At 40.7% G+C, this 6166-nt stretch overlaps 1 protein-coding gene across 1 annotated transcript in view; it reads left to right on the top strand.

Moving 5' to 3' along the window:
• LOC102485356 (protocadherin alpha-8) overlaps nucleotides 1-6166 on the top strand; it is a 189439-nt gene that overhangs the window by 56964 nt on the left and 126309 nt on the right.

The raw sequence follows: 6166 nt of genomic DNA on the forward strand, positions 1-6166 counted from the left end.
GGGGGAGGGCCCGCCCAGGACCGACCTCATGGCCTTCAGCCCCAGCCTACCGCCTTGTTTAGGTTCTACGGAGGGATCAGGTCAGAGAGAAGCGGATTCAGAACTTTTGAAAGAGGTAAACTTGTATTTCAAAAATTATTTTACTAAATATCTTAGCCTTGTTTTTGTGTGTTTAAAACATCTTCATTTCCAAATTTTAGATTATTCTTTAAGTGTAATTTTAATAATTGTATTTTACTTAGTAATTCTATTGGCGTTATGACTTGGATTATTCTTCAGTGTGAAAACTTATGTCAGCGCGACCAGCAGTTAGTGTAATGGCTATGTTGCTGGACTCCCATGTAGTCAACCATGGTTCGAGTCCTGGACACGGTGGCTTACACGCACACTGGGTGCATGTGCATGTGTGCCCAAGATCCCGAGAAGAGAATAGAGGAGAAGGGATTACGTGCCCCTTTCCCCCCCCCCCGGGGGGGTGATTTCTTGCTTTCTGTCTCTCTGTCTCTCTGTCTGGCAAGCACACATGCCCTATAGCAAAAACCTCTCAAAAAACTAAATAAAAAACAAAACAAAAACAACTTATGTCAGAGACCATAATGAAATGTTCAAAGAAAATAATTATTTTTTGTTGCATTCCTATTACTTTTAAGTATCTATGGAGTATGCAAATATTTATTTTAAGAAAGCCAAAGCAAACAAACAATACAAAGCCACCCTCCCCCAACACTGTGAAAACTTACACATGTAGAAAAAATTAAAAAAATTTATTATACATTTTACCAGAGAACAGGTGTGCTCTCTGCAGAGAGAGAGAGAGAGAGAGAGAGAGAGAGAGAGAGAAGTCCTTTTTTCCCTTTTGGGTTGGAGCACATGCACTCACAGGCTTAGTGTGGTTTTTAAATTTTTTTGGAGAGCTTTTTGCTATAGGGCGTGTTCGCTGGGCAGAAAGATAGAGCGAGACAGAGAGACAGAAAGCAAGACATCACCCCGCAGGGGGAATGGCCACGCTGCAATCCCTTCTCTTGCATTCTCTTCTCAGGATCTTGGGCATGCACACACATGTGCCCGGCATAAGTTTAAGTCACCGGGCCCTGGACTCAAACTGTGGTTGACTACATGGGAGTCTAGCAACATAGCCATTACTCCAACTGCTGGTCCTGCTCAGTGTGTTTTTTAAGGCACCAGGGCTAGGACCGGAATCATGCTTGGCTATGTAGGGTCTAGCTCCCATAACTACCAGACCACTGGGCTGGCCCAAACTGATGTCTTTAAAATACACATTTTTGGGATCAGCAGGTGGTGTGGGGGTTAAGGTGCTGGATGCCACATAGCCACTTCTGCAGCTCAAGTCTGGGACCTGGGCTTGCAAATCATTCCAGGTGTGTGTGTGTGTGTGTGTGTGTGTCCAAAATCCCAAAAGAAGAATGGAGGAGGAAGGATAGTGGAATGGCCGTCCCCCCCAGGAGATGATTTCTCACTTTTCCTCTCTCTGTCTCTCTCTGGCAATGCATGTACACCGTATAACAAAACCTAAGAAAAAAATTCATCTTCTAATTCATAAATATAGCAGCACGTGTCTCCTTTTATTTAGTTCCTTTCTAATGTTTCTCTACAGAGTGTCACTTTTTTTTTTCTGTGAAAGTCTAGCAAACACATTTATTTTTAGAGAGATTTTTGCTATAGGCACGTGTGCTCACTGGAGAGACAGAGAGACAGAGAGACAAAAAGTAAGAAATCAGCCCCCAGGGGGGATGGCCATGCTGTAATCCCTTCTTCTCCATTCTCCTCTTGGGATTTTGGGCATGCACACACACATACCTGGTGTGAGGTTTAAGTCACCAGGTCTGGGACTCGAACCGTGGTCAACTACATGGGAGTCCAGTGATGCAACCATTATGACACTGCTGGTCCCAGAGCAAACACATTTTAAGATTTATATTCAGATACATGATATTTTAACATGTGATACTTTAAAAAGTTTTGTTTCTTTTTTCTTCTTTTTTTTTTTTTTAAAGAGTGCCAATTCTTGGTAAATTCAAAACAATTCCATGAATCTTGAAGGACAAGTTAGATTTTCTTTACTTTATTTTTATTTATTTATTTATTTATTTTTGGAGAGGTTTTTTCGCCATAGGGCGCGTGCACTTGCCAGACAGACAAAGAGAGACATAGACACAGAAAGTGAGAAATCACCCCCAGGGGGTATGGTCACGCCACAATCCCTTCTCCTCCATTCTCCTCTTGGGATCTTGGGCATGCACGCACACATGCCCGGCGTGAGTTCTAAGCCACCGGGTCCGGGACGCGAACCGTGGTCGACTACGTGGGAGTCCAGAGACATAGCCATTATGCTAACTGCTGGTTCTCTGTTTCTTTTTTTAAAAAAGAATTTATAAGTATAGTTTTTTAAAAGAATGATTTATTTAATTTAATTTATTATTATCATTTTTCAATTTGATCAGGGTTGTGGGGAGTGAGAAAGCAAGCCACCAGGTCCAGGACTTGAACTGTGGTTGACTGTGTGGAAGTCCAGTGCCTCAAATTCCATGCCACCTGCTGGCCCCTAACTAATTAAATGAGAAAGCCAGTCACCAGGTGCAGGACTCAACTATGGTTGGCCATATGGGAGTCCATCATGCCAACTGCCAGTCCCTAAAGTTTCATTTCTAATTGATTTTTGCAGTTAAAAAATGAAGGTCCCACTTAGCTGGTGGCACAGGCAGTTGGGCATCACTGTGAATACTGCAGCCACATGGGAAGTCTGGATTTGGATCCCGGGTTAACTGGAACGCCCTGAGCATACCTGTGTGTGCCAGTGATACTGGTTTGCTGGGAGGCTGTGGGGAGGTTGTAGCATGGTCATTCCTTGTCAGGGGAACCACCCGCCTCAAATGAAATAAATAAATATGTAATATTAAAAAGTTCCTATTTGCTGTTATTTACTATAATTTTTTTTTAAATTAACATTGGTAGTGAATGTTATCAAATGTTTTATTTGCACCTTTTGAGTGCAAAATTTTTCTTCTGCAATGTTAATGTAGTGACTTACATGGATGATTTTCTTTCTTTCTTTTTTTTTTTTTGGAGAGATTTTTGCTATAGGGTGCATGCACTTGCCAGAGAGACAGAGAGAGACAGAGAGAGAGCAAGTGAGAAATCACCTCCCAGGAAGATGGCCACACCACGCAATCCCTTCTCCTCCATTCTCCTCTCAGGATCTTGGGCACGCACACACATGTGCCCAGTGTGAGTTTAAGCCACCGGGTCCAGGACTTGAACTGCGGTTGACCACATGGGAGTTCAGTGACATAGCCATTACGCTGCTGGTCTCCATGTATGATTTTCTTATGGCAAATCAACCTTTAATTCCTTGAATAGGCCTTTATACTTTTATATGCTACTTGATTTATTAAATTAAAAAACATGTATTTGCATCTAAGTTCCAGGCTGATACGATTAGGTTCTTGCTTTTCTTCCTAATTTCTTTATTTGTCAGTGTTCAAGTTATGCTAGCTTCTTAAATAAATATGGAAGTGCTGTGTCTTTTTCTATTGTTTTTAGAGAGTGCCTTTGTTCATAAAAAAAAAAAAAGAGAGAGAAAGAAAGCCTTACAAGGAGTGCAGTCATGCCACAATTCCCTTTCCTCCATTTATCCTTCCTGTCAGGATTCTGGGCATGCATATATAAGCTCTGGAATGCTCTTCAAGTTGCTGGGCTGGGAATTTGAACTGCAGTAAGCCATGTGAGATCTGGCTCCCAATTTACAGCACTTAACCACTGCACTACAGGGCCTTCCTCCTTTTCTATTTTCTATGAAAGTTTATATAATCTTTGAGATATTTCTTATCTGAATGTAGAACTTACTATTTTGGTGGGAATATTTCTGATTACTGATTCAGTTTCCTTAATAGTCAAATAACTGTTCAGAGTTTTATTTCCTCTTTAGTCAGTTTTATTATGTGATAGTTTTCCCCTTTGAATCTAAATCCTCAGTTACATGTTCACACTTTCTATATAATCTACAGAGTTAACCACCTTCCATTCTTTTTTTTTTGGAGAGGTTTTCGCTGTAGGGCGCATGCGCTCGCCAGACAGACAGAGAGAGACAGAGAGAGACAGAGAGACAGAAAGCGAGAAATCATCCCCAGAGGGGATGGCCACACTGCAATCCCTTCTCCTCCATTCTCCTCTCAGGATCTTGGGCACGCATGCACATGCGCCCAGCGTGAGTTTTAAGCCACCGGGTCCGGGACGCAAACTGCGGCCGACCACGTGGGAGTCCAGCGACATAGCCATTACACCAACTGCTGGTCCCAGCCACTTTTCCATTCTTGATATCCTTCTTGCCTTTTGTCTCTTTACTCTGGATCAGCTGCACCAGAGGCTGTCATTATTATTAGTTATTTCAAACAACAACCTTCTAGCTTTGTTGACCCTGTCTTTGAACGCTAATTTAAGAGTATATTAATAGCATAAACAATTAAAATTATGTCTTGTTATGTGTAAAACATGACAAAATAGCATATAATTCAAGAGAGACTGAAATTCCAAGATCTTTACATTACCCAAGAGAAGAAAAAATAACATCTGTTCTCATTTTCTTTCTTTTTTAGTTGACAGAGGGCATTTGCACTCATGCGAGAGACAGGGAGAAATTATCCTGAAATGTGTGGAATCCTATCACAATCCCTTCTCCATATTTTTATCCTGTTGAGATTTGGGGTATACATACAAACATGCCTAGTATGCTTTTCAAAATGGTGGCCGGGATTCAAACCAAGGTCACCATGTGAGATCTTAACCACTAGGCTCTTTAGCCACTAGGGTATAGGGCTGGCTCCATTTTTATTTTGCAACATTTACTTCATTTTGTTTATTATAACTTATTTTTCTAACTTCTTGAAATGAATGCTTAGGTCTTTAATTTTAGTTTTTTTTCCTATTGTATTACTTAAAGTAATACATTTCTAACTAATTAATATTTTAGCTGCATCCCATCTGTATTTATATATAGAATTTCTGTTATCCTTCAGTTCCAAGTATTTTATGATTTCTGTTACATTTTTAAGAAATTTGATTCACTGGTACATTTCTTAATTTTCAAGCATATAATCATATTCAAATTACCGTTTTTTTTTTTTTTTTTTTTTGTGTTTGCTATAGGATACGTGTGCTTGCCAGAAAGACAGAGAGAGACAGAGAGACAGAAAGCGAGAAATCACCCCCCGGGGGAATGGCCACACCGCAATCCCTTCTCCTCCATTCTCCTCTCAGGATCTTGGGCACGCATGCACATGTGCCCGGTGGGAGTTTAAGCCACCGGGTCTGGCACTTGAACTGCGGTCGGCTACATGGGAGTTCAGCGACATAGCCATTATGCTAACTGTTTGTCCCAAATTACCATTAAAAAAAAAAAAAAAAGAAAGAAAATTCAGTGTGACTGTAGAACATGTTCTATTAATACATTATTTAAATGTTTCAGATTTGTGGGAAACTGCTTGGTGGCATAATGTATGGTTAATTTTGTGGCTGTTCTATGTGTTCTTAGATATATTGTGTATAAAGCAATTACTGGGTACAGGGTTAACTTGGAAAGTTATGTAGCTAAAATCTATCATTATCAATCTATCTTATCATTTTTAAAATGTGCCTACTCTTATAAAAAAATTTTTTTTGGAGAAGTTTTTGCTATAGAGCGTGTGCACTCGTCAGAAAGACAGAGAGAGACAGAGAGACAGAAAGTAAGAAATCACCCCCCCCCCCAAGGAGGATGGCCTTGTCACAACCCCCCCTCCTCCATTCTCCTCTCAGGATCTCGGGCATGCAAACACATGTGCCCGAGTTTAAGCCACTGAGTCCAGGACTTGAACTGAGGTCAACTACATGGGGGTCCAGTGACGTAGCCATTACACCAACTGCTGGTTCTTCTTATAAAATTATTAATAGATGTGTGTTAAAATCTTCTACCATAAATGTGTTTGTTCAGTTATTAAAATTTAGTCAATTTTTGCTTTACTTATTTTGAAGCTGTATTATTAAGTGCATAGAAATTTAGGATTGTGGGGCCCACAAGTGGCATGGTGGTTAAGAGTAATGGACTCCCACATGGTTAGCTGTGGTTTGAGTCCCAGACCTGGCAGCTTGCTTTCTCACTTTATCTCTCTCT

The sequence above is a fragment of the Tupaia chinensis genome, unplaced genomic scaffold (genome assembly GCF_000334495.1).
Source record: "Tupaia chinensis unplaced genomic scaffold, TupChi_1.0 Scaffold000484_1, whole genome shotgun sequence".
Taxonomy (NCBI): domain Eukaryota; kingdom Metazoa; phylum Chordata; class Mammalia; order Scandentia; family Tupaiidae; genus Tupaia; species Tupaia belangeri.